The sequence below is a fragment of the Brachyistius frenatus genome, unplaced genomic scaffold (assembly GCF_029030835.1).
Source record: "Brachyistius frenatus isolate BFR_SWC_R1_liver_20210118 unplaced genomic scaffold, ASM2903083v1 Contig_40, whole genome shotgun sequence".
Lineage (NCBI taxonomy): Eukaryota > Metazoa > Chordata > Actinopteri > Embiotocidae > Brachyistius > Brachyistius frenatus.
The window spans coordinates 3,370,800-3,393,272 of record NW_027210639.1 but is presented as its reverse complement, the minus strand read 5'-3'; positions in this window follow the sequence as shown (position 1 = coordinate 3,393,272).

Sequence of the window (22,473 nt, the reverse complement as noted above, 5' to 3'; positions counted from 1 at the left end):
GAACAAAGGAATTTTCAGGTTGACTGTACAAGAAAGGCATTCCTCTGTATTACGAAACAGATGTATTATCATTGACATGCTGCAGTTTCCCTGAAAGTGAAGCGTATGTAGGTGCATGTGTGAATCCACAGACCTGGTGTTACGACCCTAACTCGTTCTAGTGAAAGGGAAGCAGCATGAAACCAGATGATATTTATTATATCAGTTTGAACACAAATAAAAGAAGGGATCTAAAAGTGGAAACAGGGCAAATTGGGTGCTACTCAAATTATAAAACAAATACAAGCAGAAGAGACTGACAAAGGTCAACCTTTCTGCTAATTCCCTAAAGAAAAAAGTAATGAATAATAAAGCCTGACAAACCTATTGATTAAATTGTTTCTACAAAGCAATCTTCACCTGGTCTAGTCCCCAGGGTATTTTAACTAGTACCTCAAACAATTTAAAAGAGTTGCACTTCATCTAACTGATAAATTGAAGTCACTAAGAACGAGCACCAATCAATCACTTAGGCTTGTAACAGCAGAGTCAATCCCAGGCTGCAAACCACATATCGGAATTTGTATACCACAAAACAGATCACAATGAGGATGAAAACTCGAAGGGGAATGACTGCGGCGATTGTAACACATGGGCATAAGTGAACGTTTACATCACATTAAGTTGACTCTGAGGCACTTCATTACTCAGCCCATTTGGTATTTTGTGGTCCACCGTTCAATGACGACTTGGCAGTTAATAGGTTCCTTGAAATAACACTTAATCAAATTAAAAGAAAACAAATACAGTGAAAACAGTGAAAATCAGCACCAGTGATGTGTCACAGCTACATGTTCTCATTTTGGGGCAGTGGGTATCACCATGAATGGTGCCTCACTCTCTGAGCCGCATATCAGTCTGATTTTATGCACTGTTTATGCACAAAGTGTTCAGTGAACTTTACATTTCCAACAGTGACCCTTATCCTGGCCTCGGGCCAAGTCCCTTCAGCCATCCAAATATGAAATATGCCCGCTTCAAAAGAAATACTGTATCGTCAAGCCCTGCCAACCCTGGCTGTGTTGCTGCTGCTGCTTTTCACTCTGTGGGCTGCGAGGTTCAGGTAGCATTAGCAACTTCATTAATGATCTGAGAAGCATGCTCACTATAATGCAATCTAATTGTATTCAGACTATAAACAAACATTGCAACAGAAGGCCAGCCAGACATGGGGCGGTGATGTGATTGGCTGAAACGGATAAAGGAGTAACACAACTTTTGGGGAAGAGTATCTGAATAGTTTCCTGGATATGAGTCCGCTTCTGCGGCTACGCTTCAGACCTCCACCGGTCCCAGAATAGACTTGTCGGCACCAGCTGATGGTGGCTGGCAGATGGCCCGCTGCTCATGGCTCTATTGCTTCACACGTGCCCTTCTTCCTGATATGAGATCCAAGCCACTCTATCCACTGCCAGGGAAAGCAAAGGTCAAGCAGGCCCTTTCTTACCCACCGATGTACAGTATGTGGTTACATTAGAAGTTATTGAAATCAACCACGCGTCAAACTACAAAGAACAAATGTCTAAGCTTTTTAAAAGGATGTATCCTCCTTAATAAATGACAAAATATGGTATAAGGAGTGATAAACAACTATAAGGTTATCAAGATTTAGAGTAATTTTGCAGCTGGCTATAAAACCAGAACACCAAAATACTTCAAGTCTCTATGGCTTTAGTAAGAAAGTACTGAAGCTTTCTAGCCGACAATGTTGCCCTAAACGTTTTAAAACGTAAAAAGTACAAAGGCACCAAGAAAACTTATGCCTTCAGTCTACCTCAAAATCATGATTTGCACTTCTGTAGTAGTGACGAATCACTCCGCAATGCACGAGAGCTCTGTTTTTATCACAACGAAAAGCCTATTTTTATTTGTGGAGCTTGTCTCTTGGCTGCTTATGGTCAGGCGAGTGACCCCACAGTCGGAGACAGCTGTGCCCTCTGACACAACCGGTGCATGTTGGAGTGCAACCACCTGACCCGGGAATCTGCTAAAGTTAGAGATTGTTGTAAACAGCTTTATATGGAGGTTTGGGTTATTAGCAAGGTATTAATAGGCTTGCCTAGTATTCAAGGTAAATTCTAGTAATAGTTATCCAAATTCTAAAGTAAATAATTAAATCTAAATTTGATTGGTGAAATTAAGTATGTAAGTTTATCGTTTTATAGATTTGGTCGAAGCAGAAACATCTCTACAACAATTAGAACAATTTTGTTAAAACATTCATGATCCCCTGGGGAAGAAGCCTACTGACTTAGGTCATGCATCGTCTTTTTCTCTGGTGCCGTAAGTTTGCCCGTGGCCTCTGAAGACATTTAAATGTAAATCCTTTTGAAAAATATAAAATGAATTGCTATGCATGTATTTGAAAAAAGATCACCCAAGGCGTCCAGAGGATGATTCCCTGAATATTCAATAGCGCCACCATGAGGTTGATGTATTTAAAGTAAAATATCCCAGGCAGACACACATGTGCTCCTCAGGAGAAACTGTAATAAAGTTTCTTTCATCTAGCACCATTATCAGGTCAAAATATTATTTGCAAAAAATTGTTTTTAGTTCAAGACTAAACATTTCCAAAGTAATGACTAGGGCTGGATTTAAAAAATAAAAAAAAAAAAAAAATTCTGGTTCAAAACGATCTTTACTTGAACAATATGATTCATAGAATCTTTGAATATGTGCCTTTTACACTCGATGGCCTTCAACCGTAGATGCTTGTCGAATGAAGTTTATTAATGTAACTGCTTCGGAGGCTACTCTTAATGTAAACATTAAGAGTTTTAATAATGCACACACATAACCGTGTTTTACAAGCGGTTTCGCTTTCAGGCAAACTGCAGCATGTCAACGGTCCAAACATTTGTTTCGTGATACAGAGAAATGATTTCCATGTAAATCAAACTGTCCACCCACTAAAAGCTCCTCCCACCTTAAAGGTAACCTGAAGAGATGACATGCTTCATACAGTACGCTGCCTGGGCATCACCGCCGAGTTAGAGGATAAAGAGATTCTCTTTCATATCCAAGCAAAATTGGTATTGGAACTGAAATATCTCAAAAGGACCTTGAGGTTCAGAACTGAATTGAAACGGGAATTCAGTGGCGAAACCCGGACGTAGTAATGGCGTTCCCATCAGTCTCAGATGTAGTCTGTGTTTAGCTGAGATTAGTAAATGTTAGCATGCGAACCCGCTAAATTAACACGGCGAACATTATACTTGCTAAAAGTCAGCATGCCGGCGTTGTCATTGTGAGGACATTAGCATGCTGAATGTTGCAATTAGCTCAGTACAAGTACAGCTCAGTTTAGATCGAAGATGAACACCGAAGTCCAAACTGTTTTCAAAGGTTGCAGGGGAAAGTTGCAGAAGTGTGCACTGGTCTTTCTCAGCTCGACTCGAGCCTACTGACAACTTCACCTACAACTCTGCTTATCAAGTCGTAAATGGGCATTTTTGGGCCATAAGGCACAGTTGCTTGTGTTGTTTCTGCTTATTAGAGGAGACATCAACTTCTTGAAACAACAAAGCTGCTACTGAAAAATAAAACAAGAAATTGACAAAATAGGGGAGATCTCCGGTCTGAAGTTGACAGCATACCCAGGAGCCAAGCCTCCTGGGTATTTCGGTACCAACTTCTTGACCATCTCTTTTCTTTTTTTTTCACCATTTCATCGGCACTAAAAATGCAACTGTTGCAAGTAACTCACTATCACTGTTTTCAGTCATGTTTTAAAATGCTACAGATTATATGAAGCTATGCTGGTAGTTAAAACAGAAGTACAGACAGTCGCTGTGGAGATGTTACACCATCTAGTTGCTTTGGTGCGAACTAGGAAGTATAAGAAGGGCCAGTTGCGAGAAGTTTCAAATAATGTCTCCACAAATCTCTGGTCTGACGTGGCTCTAACAGAGCTGCTAGCACGCCAGTTGATTCTCAAATGTGGTGGCGGGTTAAAAAAAAAAAAAAAAACAGCAAGCCTAATTGTTTCATAGTTTCTCACGATATCCATATTAAGTGACCAAAGATAGAGGATGTCATGCACTCTATATATAAATCCGACTTGACTGTTGTAAGAAGCCGACTGACAGCATATGAAGTCTTAATCCCAACATCACACGACCATCACGCCAACCTTGACTGATATCTGTATTGGTCAGCATGAACAACATTATCAATTAGCGCTCAAACTGGCACAGTTTTCTTGTCTTTGAAATGCAAGAAGGGTGAAGTTAGAAGGATTAACCTCTGGTGGTGACTGGTCTCTGTCAACTCTGGGATGATCTTGTGCGGTTAATTATTGATGACCTACTGTAAGCGTATGTGTACCGTGCATAGCCAAAGGGACCAGAGACACTTTGAGGGATTACTACGAGAAAAACCCAAGACTGTAAATTGTAAATTGTAAACTGTACAACCAAACACAAACCCACAGACGTACGTAAACCGCAGCATGGCTGCGGACAAAGAAGCACTGTGTGTTCGGAGCTGGTGAGCATGGAAGGAGAGAGCGAGAGGTGTCTTCGGCATTCCTCACTGGTGCAAAAATAAATAATCAACTGCTCTCACATAACTGAGATAAAAGTAGGGGGAGAATTACAGTAGAAGGAGGGGAAATCTTTGCTCTGCTCAGAGCTGAGGGGCAAGAACAATAGACAAAGTCATGTTCTGAAATCAATCAAGACACTATGGGAGCTGTTCTTGTTGCTTTGCCAACCTAAACTTGTCTTGCCTCATAAATATCTTTGGAGTTATATAAGGCTTGTTAAAAGCAACTATGGAGCAAGACAACAAGTCTGTGTAACTGTGTAAAAGTGAAAGAAGACTTTAGCACAGAGGCATTTTCAGGGAAAGCTAAAGCTTCAGCAATAAAAAACGGCAGTGACGTCACGAATAGAATAGACTATTGTGTGAGTGCAGTACGAAAAGCCAGCACTTGGCTTTCATGTTACCAATCGGCGCATAAATGCACATGGAAAATCTATAAAGTGATGTGTGCTTGAGGCAAAAATGACAGGCCCTGCTTGGGTTCTCGGCTCCACGAGTCACAGATCACACTGACTTTTCCTTTTCCAGAGTGGAAAGAAATGAAGTCACAGATTATGTCTCCCCTCACCAACCAAAAATAAGCAGGAGCACCCAAAACGTTTGCCAAGTCTCTTTCATTCTCGCTTACTGCCTCTGTAAGAAGCTGCCTGTCGTGTTGGTGGAGGCATCCCGGTGTGTCCGACCTTACAACGCCCCCTGCAGCCTCTCCAACTTGGACAGCAGCCCTCCCAGGAGAGGGTAAATGGGGCCAGACTCAAAGCAGAAGCAGTATAACTGATGCAGAGCACATATTCGCTACTATTATCCAGCACTTTTGTGGAAGAGTTACCATTTCCTCCAGCAGAATATTGGACATGAAGCACTTATTCTGACGGAAAAAGTAATCAAAATCAGACTGTGGTGGTGAATTCTGCAAACAGCCAGCGACTACAAAAACTGCTTTGTACTGTAAACAAGTTCCAGCAGTGAGATCTGGACAGAAAATTTGAACCAGATCTCGACTCTTTTGTTTGCTTCTCCTGTGAGAGTCGTATGCCAGCTCAGCAAAAACGGCAGCCAAGGATCAGAATCAGCATGCAGGAGATGTGTTACACCATTTAGGAGCTTAAGTGTTGTCCAAGATGAGTCCATTCCCATTCCAAAACGTGAAAAATGACTTGTTGCCTGCTCGTGGCCACACCTCTTTGTGACATAGGCTTTCATCTGACCAATGCCAACAATCACTCCCTTGCTGCCGCCGTCCTCAGATTCCTGTGCTGTATATTCTAAGCACTTACCTTTTTTCGGGCTGAGCCAGAACCGATCTCCAAGAGGATCTCCTCTCTCCATACCGCTTTGATCTGAGATATTAGACAAAGGCCTCCAACAAAACAGTTTCTTTCTGCTTGCGCCACAGTCACAACCACACTGCTGCTACTCCTTTTCACCCTGATGAGACCCACTGGCCGTCCAGCGGATCAACATGGCACGCAAGATGGGGCTAAAAAATAGAAGGAATGGGAGTGGAGGGGAACCTTCGGGGTAGGGAGGGTGTTGGTGAGAAAAGAAAAAAAAAGAAAAGAACAAGGGAATCTTTTCATCTGTGTCCCGTAGATGCAGTGGAACATCTACACCATAAATCTGAGGGCCAAGCCAAGCTGGACACATCCCTCTCTGCTGCCCTGGATACCCGGCCCCATGTCACATACATCTGAAAAGCAACCCACGCTTTATTCCAGATACACACTGGACGCCTTGTTTAAGACACCAAGCAAATTACAGCTCCAGAGATTAAGATGAACGGTGGACAAAGGAAAAAAATAAAACATAGGACAAGGAAAGTTCACAGAGAAGAACAGAAAACAAAAAAAAAGTCAGTCTACAAAAAGCAACACCGAGGCACCCAAAATACACCCAACAGCAACTCAGTCTGTGTCTCCTGCTTACTTATTCTTTGGTTTATGGGGAGCAATTGAGCCTTTTGTAAATTGTTAAAAAGCAGAGAGTTAATCTTAGGACTGGATTCAGATAGTAGCAAACCAAAGGAGGAAACAGTCCAACCATGTAGTGCTGCAAGGTAAATTATCTCTCAACCTGCAGACAACCGACTGGTTGAACAGTAATTCAAGACGTGGGAGATCACAGCAGAGAACCACTAACAATTTTAGGTCTTTATTAGTTCTGGCTTGTTTCCAGTGGTTGCTGTTAATCCTGCAAGGTAAAATAAAGACATTGAGATGGAGCTGAGCAGGATTACGCTGCAACATCATTTTGTTCAGACTAATCTGCGAGCTGCTCAACCTGTCAAAACAGAATCCTGCTTTTTAATAAAATTTGATGGGTATGATACAATTATACTCTGAACTCTTCCTTCATTTTCGATTAAATAGGGCTCGACATACATGACAAGGTACTGAAACTGAGTGAAGATTTTCAGCAAAGGACTAAGTATTCAAACACACACTCTGAATCCTAAAATGATTTGTTCTCATGATCCCTGCAGAACTATATGTTAGGATTAGACCCGACTGGTGCTGGATTTTTGGGGTCCAATACAGGTATTAGGCAATAAAGGGATACAGTATTGACTGTATATAGACATACAAGCACAACACAAGTTATCTCAGGACGCTTAATATAGTAAAGTCCTTACGACAGAACCTGCCAACATCACAGAGGGGAACACAACAATTCAACAATTCCCACGAGCTATAGGGGGAAGGAAAAACTCTCTTTTAGCAGGAAGAAACCCTCCGACACTGAGAAGGAAAAACGTCCTTATTGTCCACACTGATATCAGTGCACTGAAATAGTAAACTTCACTGGGACTCTAATAATTATAAATTACAATAAATTAAAAACAAAACCCACAAAAATAACAATTTCTAATTCAACCCATGCATCTATTTCAGCATTAAGTTCTGTAAAAAAGGTTTCATATCAGTCAACATATACGCCAATATTGCGATATCTGAATAGGCCACTATCGGCCGATAAAAATCTCCCATCCCAAATATCAGTCGGACTCTGCTATACATATACTGAAAAACTTCTTAGTCACTTTGATCATACATCCTGCCCACAGTGCCTGTGAATTGATCTCAGAAAAGGGATAAAATTAGCATTCTGGAGTTAATGTGAAAACTAATATGAAGTTTTCGAGGCACCGAGGTTCAGTAAGGTTCTGGGACACATTTGGTCTCACAAGACTAACTTTGACTACCTGCTCTATTGGCCTCCTCAGAGCTTCAACTAAATTTGAATGTACATAAGAAAACATTAAAATGTTCTTTGCACAAAGTATGTATGGGCATGTGAGTATTGTATGAACACAAAATAATATTTACATAGAGTGTGAGTATTTTAAACCCTGTTTAAATGGAAGCTGGCGATGACAAAATGGAGCTGGAGTCTGGTGGGTGAGGAGGGTATAAAATGGCCGAGGGCAGCGCCAGGTCTGGCAGTGCCAGCCAGCAGCAACCGGTCTCTTTGTGTCACTCAGAGACACAGACGCTCATTCATGAAATACAAAACAAAGCAAAAACCAACAAAAGAGGAAACATCTGAGAGAATATGAAAAACATGTCCCCAAACAATGCAACAAAGTCACATTTTCTTTCAATCAAAGGAAGAAAGAAAAAAAACTGTTGAATATTTTCTGCCTGACTCAGCGTCTGCCAACCGCATATAGGAGTGGCACTGCTGGACTTTGGTTGCTGTAGCAACACAGCCCACAGGTTAGGCAAATACCATGTGCTGTCCGTTGAGATCCCGGGGAACTGGCTGCTGTTACTGCTGCTGCTGCTGCTGTTGCCATGGGCAACCCGCTATCAAACAACACAACCCGACACAGGATCCGTACTCTGGCCTTCCTGATTGTCTGCCACAATGTGTAGATTTGCTTGTAACCTGAAGAGGCTGGGCTTATTTTTAGACAGACATCATGACGATCAGCATCTAATAAAATACTGACAGACACAATACACACACACACACACACACACACACACACACACACACACACACACACACACACACACACACACACACACACACACACACACACACACACACACACACACACACACACACACACTGAAAGGTGATTTATTGTCCTCACTCCCATAAACCCCCTCCAATCCGGGGAGAGTGAATCAGTTGCATTCTTTCTTTCCTCAGATCGGAGAGAAAAAGTGACTGCATGAGCTGCTCCTTTCACAAAAGAAAGACTTGCAGTAAACTTACTTGGTGTGCGAGCACACAGCTGACACAGCTTTAGAGTCCAGTTTAGAGTCCAGTTACAGACGGCGGTGACTCACCATCATTATTGTCTCTGGAACTTTAAAAAAAACTTTCTTTCACTGTGCCGAAGCACCCACAAGAGGGCTGTGAAAACTCTTTCATGTAGGAAATAATGGCCGGGGGGGGTTCAATGTGACATTTTTAAATTCAGGCTGCTGCTTTTTTCAATGTATTTCTGAAAGATGGAAAGTAGAGAGACTCAAAGCACCCTTGTGAAGTTTGAATTGTGCTCTCGGGTCATCTCACTTCACTTCCTGAAATCCTGTCATTCCAGCGCTGGAAGGTGAAGACAGATCTCCACCCCTGCAGCACAACAAGCAGGTATGAAGCCAGTCACACATTCTCTGGTGAGAGAAATGAATGCGACAGACAAATCTGCAAGGATAACACTTCCATAAGTGATGAGAACAAAACTGCCAGTGGAGTTTTCACCTCCGCTTCAGGAATGCTCTGGTTGTCTGGCGTAAAAGCAGCGCAGTGTAATTTCTGGAGCTAAAAATGTTCCCAACATGTTCTCTCATGCAGCGATGTGAGGAAATGAAGCAACTCAGTCTGGCACACATGTCACAAACACAGCACTATGTCTGTGCCTGTGTCTATACAACATTAACAGCAAGATTATAATGTCAGATGCAGCTAGAGCGCTTTGCCCAGTGGGTGGGGTGAGAGATGCAACTTGATTACTTTGCATTAATCCTTTATGTAAAGTTCTAATAATGCCCTTAGGGTTCTTGTTTTGTCACCACGCCACACCCAGACCTCCACTGCTGCTGGTTTCAGGTGATCACTTTCAAAGTACAACACAATGGACGCAATAATAAACAGCAATATTCAATTTCTCTTTGGCTTTGGTATCTAGACCAATCATGAGGGGCAGGCTGCGACCCCGCCCGCAGTTCACGTTGTCCTCACTCCTGCAGGAGATGGCATTTCTCCTTTCCTTTACTGCCCGTTCTTATCAGCAGGGCTAGTTTGGTTACACACATCCTGTTTTCCACTGAGACACCTACGACTACAGCTCCTGCCTTTAAAGACAGGATGACATTCTAAACAATGGGACATCTTCCCCTTCCTCAACTGTAATATAACACCAGCGGAGGAGGAGCTGCTCTAACACTGAACAATACAATAGATTTGTTTAACACCAACAACAACAAAAAAAAGGTCCACAGCAACAACAGTTAGTTAAAGTATGGTAACAGTTGGTCCTTGAGGGTGTGTGGCTCATGTGGGGACTAAACTAACTCCAGCCAACAGCCTGTCAGTTTCCTCCCCTGACAACTCGGAGATGATTTAATGTCTATGAAGCCGCCTCTTATGGAACAGTATTGTGCAACTAAACCACATGATGAGCTTTTAAATGGTTTACTGTGGTTAACCAATGCATTAATATACTGTGACAGAGGTGTGAGGGCCACTTGTGGAGCTTGGACACAGCGCTGCACACGGCGCTGTATTAACAGTACACTCTTGTGGTGAAACAGAAACTGTGCTGAAGGCTGCAGGGGAGTGATGGATACCAGCATATCAAATTAACTTAATACCAGCGTGCCCTTTACAGAGAAATACAAACCTGCTGAGTCACCTTTAACAATCACACTTCGCTTTGTAGAGCTGCCATGGCTTACATGTGAGGTGTGATCGGAGAAATCGCTCACCCTCAGGTTAAAGAAATGTGAACCAGTGTGCACTACTCAAAAGCTACCGGAGAGACACATCCAAACATCACATCAGGAAAAAAATGTGTGTGTGTGGAGCTCAAACTGTCTTCCGTCCGCCAGACACAAATGCACGCACACACGTTCTTGGCATTTTTGCCTTATGAGTGACGTTCAGAGTAACTGAGCATGCATTGTTTTCCCGCACCCAAGCTTCAATGACACACCCATACATTCATTTGAAGGCATTTCTCCTCCTTCACTAAAGAGGCCTCCAAGCAGGTCATCCTTTCCAGGACACACCTTGAGCTGCTACTATAAAGTGACCCTCTCCATTGCGGAGGCCGGGCTACGTCCAGGTGTTGCAGCCCCGGTCCACTGGTTTGATCAAAGCGGGTGTAAAACATTCCAAATGTACTTCAGCAGATGGCAGATCTCGACCCATACCCTCTGATTCACGAGAGTTATGAGTCAGTTAAGTCGTCATAAAACCTGTCCTAAACTGAGCGTAGAAGTCAAACTGAATTTATAGCCCCTTTCACATAAATCAAAGGTAATTCAACGTTTTTTACACAAAAACAACCAAACCCCTGGAGAAAAAGTATGTGATATAAGTGTGTCATGGAGAATATCACTGAACTCATGTCCATCCATCTATTCTCCACTAGCACCCCAAAAAAACAAAGCTTTTATTCACCCGTCAGGCAAACAGACCCAAAAACGAGACACAAGCAAACATCACAAACAAACATCACAAGTCTTCCTGTCAGTCATCATAAACATATTGACATGCATTTCCTGCATATTATTGAATTCCCATGATGCTACTCTTGGATTAATTTAATCAGAGTACTTATTGGTTGAGAGCTTCAGATGTTCCGCACCGTACTCCGACAACAGAGATACCACAGAAGAAGAGGAGGGGCACTCACCTGAAAAACAAAAAGACACAAACAATATAATCAGAGTTGTGATAAGCTACATTACAGAGGAGAACAGTGGGTACATTTATGCTCCACTACGTTTCTAATAGACACATCAGTTAGGCTTTAATCATCAGAATTAAACAGGAGGAACTGATTTGCCGTGTGTGCTGCATTAAGAGTGCACGTCAAGTTGTGAATATGGCCTCTGACACTTCAAACAAACAGATGGAATTTTGCTCTGCATGCTGAAACATTTGGGTTTTAATAGTCAGCCTGGCAAAGACTAGAGTCATACTATCATGTATCAGATTTCAGGCAGCTTTATCTCCTCACTTTTGCATGAGAGAAAGAGAACATCATGATGTTGTGGATCCTGTTGCACTGAGTATTAAAGAAGAGCGTTTCACTGGAAACGAGTGGCACAATAAGAGAAGAAACTCAGGTTTACAGGCTAATATCTCCATCTACTGGAGGGACAGGACACAAGCAGCCAGTGAACATAAGGACAACTGATACTCAGACACATTCAAAGGGATTTTAATATGCTTATAATGTAATTCACAGGATCAGATTTTACATACACAAATTATTTTTATTTTTAAGTTATAAAACTGAATAAATTACTCCAAATATAAAGCTGTTTGAATAGGTTCTTCCTCAACCAGCTACAACAGTAAAATCAATCATACAACTGCTACTGCTACTACTACTACTACTGCTGCTACTACTACTACTACTACTACTACTACTACTACTGCTACTACTGCTACTACTACTACTACTGCTACTACTGCTGCTGCTACTACTACTACTGCTACAACTACTACTACTACTACTACTGCTACTACTACTGCTGCTAATACTACTGCTGCTACTACTACTACTGCTACAACTGCTACTACTACTACTAATAATAATAATAATAATAATAATAATAATAATAATAATAATAATAATAATAATAATAATAGTAATAATAATAATAGACTAAAATAATACACATCATAATGTAATATAATTCTAGGGCAATCTAACATGAATATTTTTTTCACTTTTACTTCTTTTAATTTTTTTCTGGTAAAACGTAATTATTACTTTATTACTAATTATATGCAGGACTTTCATTTTGCCATAGTTATATTTTAAATAAACTAATGGATCAGACAACTTCATGTATCACTGCAAGTAAAATATCACTGTAAACACGGTCTCTCTCTCTCAGCTCAAAAAGTATTCCAGGCCTCGTCAGCAAAGCGACTATTTAAAATGGAAGCCTGAAGCTCGACAACTGTCTTTTACACTGAGGTCATCCCACTCTGATCACCACCCACGTCGCCCTGCTCCTGTGCAGCACGATCTCCTGTGTGTATGACTAACATACGAGCACTGGCTACCAATCATCAGACCTGCTGGTGTATCTCGTGCAACCAACACCGCGTTAAATCATTACCTTCTGACATCGACCGTCAGGGAAATATGTCACTCTAAAATAGGACCTGTCCAACTTCTGGTATGGTTTTCAACAGCTGACTGCTTATGGTGAATGTTTATAGTAAATATTTTACATAACGTAAATTACTACTATGTTTTGATAAGGATTGTAACTTTTGACTGGGCAGGTTTTAAGACTTAATGGATTTACATCCTGCTGCTCAGTTTACAGGCTCATGTCTTTTACAAGATAAAAAAATAAACAAAACATCAGCTGACAGAGATGCCAGATATTGAGTCTTCTGCGAAAATACAATATTTATTCAGTTGATGTTACAGCAGATGATAAAAGTCGACATGGACCAAACCGTTATTTTTTTTAACTATTTTTCTTTGAATTATGATCTTATTTATTTAAATAACTTGGTTTAAAAATGTTTGTAAATATATGAAAAGACATATTTTCACAAACCCTTAGATTCATTATTTGACCGTTTAAAAGTTTAAAATTGTACAGTCAACTGTATGAAACCACCACATATTCATGTTGAAGATGGTGCTGATGACGTAACCACAGTATTTTAGCATTTTTGGGGGCAATTCATTTTCTGTCATTTCAATAGTTGGATAATCGTCTCAGCTTTACTGAGAATCCAATCCTTTTGACCTGAAGAACCGTATTTGCATCATATGTGATGACATTAAATTCTGTCACATATGGTTTATGGTTGGAAATAAATGTGCAAACCAAAGAGAAACTAATTTCAAAAACCCTCAAACACAGAACAACAGGATGTGAGAGGAAGCATCCTGAGAGCAGTCAGAATCCTCTGGAGCATCACATGGTCACATTTCCTGGATAAACAGTCTGCTGCCAGACAGTGATGTAAAAAGGACAACATCATGGGCCAAGGAAGCATTACTGAATTATACTCTCTCCTATTCACTCCATTTGTCACCTGTGGATGTCATCCAGTCAGTGGAAAAGACTGAATCTGTCATAGCATGTATGTATCACCTGTGTCTGTGACTGCTGATTATAGACTCACTTGACCTTTGTTTAGAGGTCACAGTGTCCCAAGATCTAAACAATTAACCTGAATGAGTACAATATAATCATAACTGGACTTATGACTTAATAAAACAAAAACAAAAAAATAGCTGACACCAAAGTTGAGAATGTTGGAAGCTGGAAACAACAATTTGACAAACTGATCTTAACAAAAAGTGCACTTGTTCAGAGCGTTGAACTGCATCTTATCAGCTGAGGGAGTTTAATCAGTGCTAAGCATGCTCCATCTGCTAGTAAAGACCAGGAGATGGGCTTGAAAGCTGTAGAGAAATCTGGTAAGAGGGCCTTGTATTACTCCAGAAATGTAGTACTGCACTTAAATAAAGTTGGGGCACTTGAAGTAAACACGATACAAAAAAAAAAAAAAAAACAAGACTTAAATTTTAAGCAGACAAGGCCAAAATATCCACACTTTCTGCCTCAAAAAACTCAAGGAAAGGGCTGGGTATCATTAAGAAAACATCCATACTAGTACTACTAGTACACCACTGATACCTTGACTTCAATACCAGTACTTCTTTCGATACCACTTTTTAAAATCCATTTTAAGAAAAAGAAAATTACATTACACACTACAAATGTTTAGTTTGCATGCATTTTAGTTCGGCAGAGTGTAACCCAGGTTGTTTTCTTTAGCTACAATACATCCGATGTACCTTTAACACCGCAAGTTATCGCTAGATGCTACAATTAACAAACGTCCCGTGCTAACTGTGGACGTGAGCTTTCTGGCTGCATACAGAGAAGCTTCCTGTTAATGCAGCACACACAACTAAAACAAAGGTTTATGGGCTAACGTCATTTTGAAAAGAGTGATATAAGGCATTTTTGTGAAAGATTTAAGCTACATAAGTTAAAACCGAGTGATTTTATCGATGTGGGCGGGCGACCCGAGTGGAGGCTGCATACGTTAACTGCAGTGGCTCACTAAACCCAATGAGATCACTCCTGTGTAAACAGCAAAAGTTACGCATTTTAAAATGAAAGCGCATTGGTGTGGTTGTACAGTAGGAATCAAAATTTGGTACAGAATGATCAGACATTTTTTGATGCTAGAAACTACTGAACCAATTGGTAGTCGGTGCCATAAAACAAAACAAAAAAATCCTAAGTTCAGTAACTAGCCTGAGTCAAGACCCAAAAACGCTGGTTCAAACTATTCCCATAATGCAACACAATGGAGTTGGGTCACTAGGCGTCTACTTGACATCCCAAGTCACTCACCAGTATTTCAAGGTAACCTTAATGACATCATCAGTGATGCATTCTTATGCTTTAGGAAGTTCCCCATGAGGCATAATATACAACTGCTTTCACAGGATGAATAAAACAACCTATAAAACTAAACTAACCTTTATTGGCAATGTCATTAGTGGACAGAATGTTAAGCAACAGAAAAAATAACAGGTTTAGTCATAGTCTCCCACTGGCCACCAGGTGGTGGTTACTACAACCGACTGAATCCCTGTCATACAACAACAGCACCCCAAAACATTTCCATCAGTGAACACAACCTCAGGAACTTGGCCTTGGCTTTAACTCTGTTCTGCAGTGTTGGGAACACTGGTCGCTGCCAGACAGACAAACCTCCGTCAGCCAAAGACTCAGACGTACACATACAGTGCAGCACTTCTTCTTACTCTGTGGGAGGTATTTGAATCGTGCCGCGGCCTGATGGAAGCTCAGTGGGGACTTTTTTTTTTTTTCCCCTCGGTAATCCCAGAGACGGTGAAAGCAAAAAAAAAAAAAAAGAAAAAAAAAAGGCCTTTGAGAAAAATTCCTCCTCTGTGGGCTCTGGGCTAAGAGTCAGCAGCACAGCAGCCTCGCACTCAGCAGAGCACACGCAGAGTAATATACTGCTCAGGCTGCTGAAACAGGGACATAAACTGGCAAATTAGGGAGCTGCTAGTAAAGACAAGGTAGTAAATCTGTGCTGGACCACATGGTCCCGGTCAGCATCCATTTACTCCTGGGTTACACCTCCAGAGGTTTGACACATCTTTGATGCTTCATAATGAGACCAGAGGGTTGAACTGAAACTTCTCTGTTGGTACTTTGAGAAGTGCTTGTGCATCATGTATTAATGGTGTCTGTGCTGTTTTAGCACTGCACTTAGAAAAGATCACTTGTCAGTCAAACGGTGAGTAAAGTACTGTAACATCTTTTTGTTGATGATTTTCAAGTTTCTGTACTTGGTTCTGTACTTGTTTTCTGTTCAGCCACGGTGGTCCACGCTGCCTTAACCTGGCTCCACCTGCCTCGTGCTCACAGCTTCAGTATTTGCTGTGATTATAGTCTGGAAACCTCGTTCACATAAACGTTGGCTCAGCCACTCTGAAAGGCCACCAAGAAGTGACCAGAGGGAGTGACTAAGTGCAAACAACTACATTTTGTGTGTTTCGAAATGTGTTTCCAACAATGGCAGCAGAGGTAGAGCTAAGTGAAGCAATACAAACAGTTGCAGCAACACCAGCAAATATTGAGGACTTGAAGCCAGAGCAAGAACAATGTCTGGAATGGTCAGTTCATTCACTTTTACAACTAAATGTGCTTTGTCCAAATTCTAATGAATGGGACAGACACATGCAGATTATTTATAGTCTTTACATTAAACCATAATAAAATGATGATGTATAAAATCTATAAGGAACCTAAATGTACCTTAACATCCTAATATAAAGCTATACTGGCTAGCGTTTCAGACTTTTTTTTGTCAAAAATTAACAATCCATGTGTGAAAGATGTTACGGACAATTAAAAGATTCAAACATTCACCTTTAGAGGAACTTATACCAAACAACGAGAGGAAAAATAGTGTGGGACTGTTTTTCAAACCGCACGTTATTACTGTGATTTTTCTTCATTAAATGAAATGCCAGAAGAGTAAAACAAACAAACCCCTGACAAGAAAAACAAAATGACACGTTGCTTCAAGGATTGTTATGAGGACAATAAAAGTGGAGTCTCCTCGATGCTACACACTCATTACCAGATTTAAAGCATGTTGTCCTCTGTTCCCTGCAAGCATGGACAAAAACAGCAAATAGGCCACAAAATATGGATGACACACTGATCCAGAGACAAACACAGAGGAAGGAAAGGGTTCTTGTGTACAAAAGGTTCAGTATATTGGTGTACTTTGAGAAATCAAGGAAAAAGCCAATGTGTAAATCCGATGTTGCCATAAAACAGCTGGGCTCTTTGACTTGCCACGCTACCTGCAATGGTTCAATACACCTACAAATATTTACAGTGGGCTCTCTGGGGAGTTTTTATTCTGGAAAACTGCATGCTGGGAAGGACTTCTTCCAATATGTTGATAATGTTTATTTGCAAACTTAATTGTATGAGTTTAATAAACTAATCAAAGTCAGGTAAACTCATGTAAACGAGTTCTGAAAATGGAGTGACAATGAGTTTTAAGTTGAATTAGCACGTGCTTGTGAAGTTGATGATAAAAGATTAGCTGATTGCAGGAAGTTCCTGCATAATGTGAGTGACAGACACCCTTTATGTGTTATAGTCTGACATGTGCAGTCCCACCCACAGAAATCCTCCCTCCGTCTGCTCCCCACCTGTATCACTTTACCTCATGGCTCTGCTACCCGTCTCCTTTCTCTCCTTTCTGCTGCATTTTTGGTCATTTCAGACGCTTACCTTTGCTCGAGGAGAAGGACTCCATGCTGGAGATTTACAGTCCAAAGAACTTTGGAACCTCAAGGGTTACTACGGCGACTTTCCCAGGCAGCTTTCCTGAACAGCTAACAGTGTCTCTCTCCTTTTTGATCTCAGTGTGTCACGCTGAATCTTTGGCTTTCTCTCGCTATCTGTCTTCTTTCTCCGCTCTCTCTGTCAAACACGTCACGCTGTTATCAACAGAATGGGAGTCCCCCCCTCCCCCCCCTCCACCACCTCCACCTACTTCACAGATCCACCTACTTCCATAATATCACCTCTGTCCGTCCATAATGTGTGTGTGTGTGTGTGTGTGTGTGTGTGTGTGTGTGTGTGTGTGTGTGTGTGTTTAGCTGAAGTGTTTGAGAAAGAGCTAAAAAAAAAAAAAAAAAAAAAAAAAAAAAAAGCCAAAAGGCAACAAAGAAGCACGAGGGGAAGGATCAAATTAAAGCAAGGCACAGACGTTCGGTGTCCCTGCTGGATCGACAGATTCAGCGTTTGATTCGATAATTAATGTCACATTAGGAGTATTCTTACGGATTAAATGCTATGTTTTCATGTAGCTTTGAGTAGGATAAAAAGGCATTTTCACCATCTCATGTGTTGGGGATGTGATAGGGTGTCAACAGAATCTAGCGCAGGGACAAAAATACTGGGTGACAAGTAGTCAAAAAACAGCAGTCTTTTCTGATCAAAGAGACACAACACCACAGTCAGAGTCCCACAGAGGAGGGGCGGCGGCGGCTTTTAAATGTACTGGGCCGTTGCCACATACTGCAGTCTCACTGGCATAGCCATCAGAGAAGGAATGACATTGTGTAATATACCGCAAAGAGAGCGGGAGAGGGTGTGTGTGTGTGTGTGTGTGTGTGTGTGTGTGTGTGTGTGTGTGTGTGTGTGTGTGTGTGTGTGTGTGTGTGTGTGTGTGTGTGTGTGTGTGTGTGTGTGTGTCAGTGAGGCTAAAGAGTGTCAAAGTTATATACAGCATATATATGCAACTGGGCCTTTTAACTACATCCACTAAAATTCATCCGCCTTGTAATGATGGAGTCGCTGCAGGTGGCAGCATTAAAGCTACTAAAAGTCCAGCGTGTTCAATGATTTATATCCTGCATTCAGTTACAGTATACTGCAATGTGGTGTGTGTGTGTGTGTGTGTGAAGCTGTGTGTTCACAGCCAAGGGGTTAATGATTAACACGTATTCTTAAATTGCAGCGCAGCCTCACACACATTAACCCAATATGGAGATATAAAGTGGACCGAAGGGAGGGGAGTGGATGAATCTCAACCATAAAGTTTCAGTTACAAGTGACTAGAAAGGCTTTTTTGTTTGTTTTTGCTAATTGCTTTATTAAAGATGAGGAATGGCATCTGGATACGAATAAGCTCTCTTCAAATTGCAGCTATTTTAAGTAGCAGTTAACTGGACATGAAAGTTTAATCAGACGATGAAGAGTCTTCTGACCATTAATCACACAAAATATAAAAAAATTAGGTTTGATTCCTTCCTGTTTCCTCTGAGATTTACAACTGCAGCGATTGTTTATAAACAGATAGAAAATGTTAGAATATATCTTTACATTGTAAAGACTCTGAGCACATTTTCCAGTTGTTGTATCCAAAGTCTGAATTATTCATGCTTGTCCCCAGAGCCAGGCATAAATTAGCTTCGTTTCAATGGTGCTTTTGCTGTTTTGTCTTCTATTATTACTGAGTACATTTTATGTTGTTGTGTCTGTTATTACCCTGCCTGTTTGCACTTGATGTTTCAATTGTTTTTCATGTTTTCCTTAAGTGCCACATAAATACTTTTTTTTTTTTTTTTTTCAATTCAATGCACTCCCCTGTGTTTAGTTTCTGCCTCCGCATTGTCTCGCTAAGGAAACTGATGGTGTTGCAGATGCGGACAGCTAACACACTTTGTTGACCAAGATAGTCTTCCACTATCTGAAAGATTACTTCAATTTATGTAGAGAAAACATATTTTGGAATATCCTTTTCTACCAGTTCTTTCTTCCTTTTCTCGATAACACTGTTGTCTCAAGTAAAACCAAGTCTTCATACATAGATGCGTCCTTCAATCATTACAAAAGGTTCTGCAGAAATCCACACAAAGTTGGATACTTACTTTACCCATAGAAAATAGGGTAGTAATACACACACAACTTAAAGAAAGAAAATCATTGTAATAATCAGTGGTTTCATGTTTAATATTAGTAATATCGTTTAAAAAAAACCTTTAAATATCAGTCGTGATGTAAATAGTATACATTTAAAGTGGCAGTCATGATTATTTTTATATAAAAACAATGGATTAACAGGAGTGGATTTCTATGCAGAAGGTGCAACTTGTAGCATTAAGTTAAGTTCAATTAGCGACCAGCTGATGAACATGGAGGAACATTGAACAATGCTTGGTGAATAAACTGAGGTTTAAATGAAGTTTCTTCTTTAGAAACAAGTTGTGTTTTTCTTTTAATTTGAAAGAGAGACTTGTCGCTGCCACTTTATACCTACATGTGCTTGATTATGTTTCCCTTCGATTCATCACAAACTCTAAAGCCTTGACTCGCCACTGTGAGCTTTACTCCTGCTCTGGCACCCCGCCTGCGCTCACATTAATGTACTTTTACATACAATGCAGTTCTTGGGTTGCTTCAATCTTATCTATGTACTTCTAGCTAGCAGAAGTGTGATGGACTGTGTTATTTGGGGTCAACTGACTTTTTGTTATTTGTTCAGATTTGGAAAAAGCTGTTTAGGTACTCCACTCCTTCAGACTGGAAGCTATTACAGCAAGTTTAAAACTGATTTGATTTTGTTGGATGTTTTTAAATTCATATTTGGGAGACCAGGAGATGGGGTTGTTGGGGTGACAATACTTTGACTGATGTTGGTGGATGGATTGCAGTTTTACGTCTTGGGATGTGATATATTGTTTTTCTGTTTGTCTTGTGAAAAATGTGTCCTCCTCTCTGTGTTGGCCAGGACTCGCTTGAAAAATAGATTTTTAATCTTAATGGGAACTTTCCTGGTTAAATAAAGGTGAAATAAAAAATCCCGAAGAATTCAGTGGAGACCAAAACAGAAAAGAAGCAATAAATTTGGCCAGAATCACAACACAGAATGAATGCCTATGTGACCATGTATCTGCTGGATGTCTTCATAAATATGTTGCTGACATGTTTGCTATATCAACTTTACAAGGTGATAGTAATGTATAGCGTGTTATGCTGCACTAATAAAACTCCTCCACATCCAACCCTGTTCCATTAAACACCCACCCATTTCACATCGCCGTACCCACTCAGGACGCAGAGCTACATGCTCACACACAAACACAAACACAGCTTTCACCTCTGGAGCCGATCCAGTCAATATGAGGAAGTGAATAATGCAGCGTGGGTGTTTCTGTCATTTGGCTTCTATCTGGTCATGTTTACCGTGAGGGAGACACTAAGTCAAACCCCAGCTGTGGATCTGCCTCACTATACAGTAAGGTCTTTCCCCTGGGCCTCCCCATCACCAAAAATAGCTCAACAACAGAGAGGGGAAACTACCCATGATGCATTTCCTAGCTGGGATGCAGGGCTAGCTATGTCACGGGAATGTCATGAATTGTGTCCAAATTGCCATGAGGCTATGTGTGAAAGTAGATCAAACAGTGCTGATGCGTCAGATTACAGAAGAGACAATGACAACGTATACGTTTTATGTGCAATAAAAAAAAGCATGTCAGGATAAATACCACTTGGAGAGAGAGATTGTGAAGTCAGTAGTGTTGTCCGACAGCTGTAACATACTACACAGAGCCTGACACGCACTAAACAGTCGAGGAATTTGATAATTCCCATGAGGTGGAATACGAGGGAAACTGGGAGGAAAGGATGCAGTGGCAGAAAGTCAACAATAACAAGAGTCACACCATCTATTGTCCTGTCCTGTCCTGTCCTTTAAAACAGACCACACAGAAGAGACCACACATTAACCAACACACCTCCACAGTTTGGTTATAATCAGACCCCGTCAAGCAGAATTGTGTGTCCCTGATTGAAACATTATAAACATCAGACCGCTGATCCTCCCATTACAACGCGAAGGAGGGGATCATAACTCAGCTGGACTGCTGCTCTGCATGTCTGTGGCTTGGTCTTAATGTTTGGTGGGTGTGGAGATGTGGAAGGACATTAACAATGGTTCATGAATCAAACTTTACTTATCTGCACTTGCAAGATTTGCCACAAGCAATTATTCTTGATATAAAGTAGGGCAAATGTACGGTTTCACAAATAAACGGGAAAAGCTGAAGTGAACATGTGTATCCTTTGTTTAGTTCCAGTTTGTTAAATCACAAAGAGACTATTGTGCTTTTAAGGGAGGGATCTCCAATCTTTTTTCATGAGCTACTTTGATCAAATTGAAGTGTCTGGGAGTAACTCACGTAGCTCTCTGACACTGTAGCATACAGTATATTCACATAGCTGAGCTCCACCAAACCAGCTGAATAAGATTATTTTTTGTAAACAATAACAAATTGAAACTCAACACACACATACTCAAACAGTAGCAACTGGTTGGAGACGCCTGCTTTAAAGGACAATTCCAGTTTGACTGAAATTTAACAGCTGTTTACTAATTGTCCACAAAGTGATTAATTTAGTCAGTATTTCATGTCTGACTTCATTGTAAAGATGTTTCAGTTTCTCTGTCAGATGGTTATAAGAGGTAATATAGCCCTGCCTACAGTATATCTACTGCCAAAATGTTTGTTGTTTAAACTGTGACATTACACGTTTATTGTTATTACTGTGGAGTCTAAAAAGCTTCTGGAAACGACTGCAA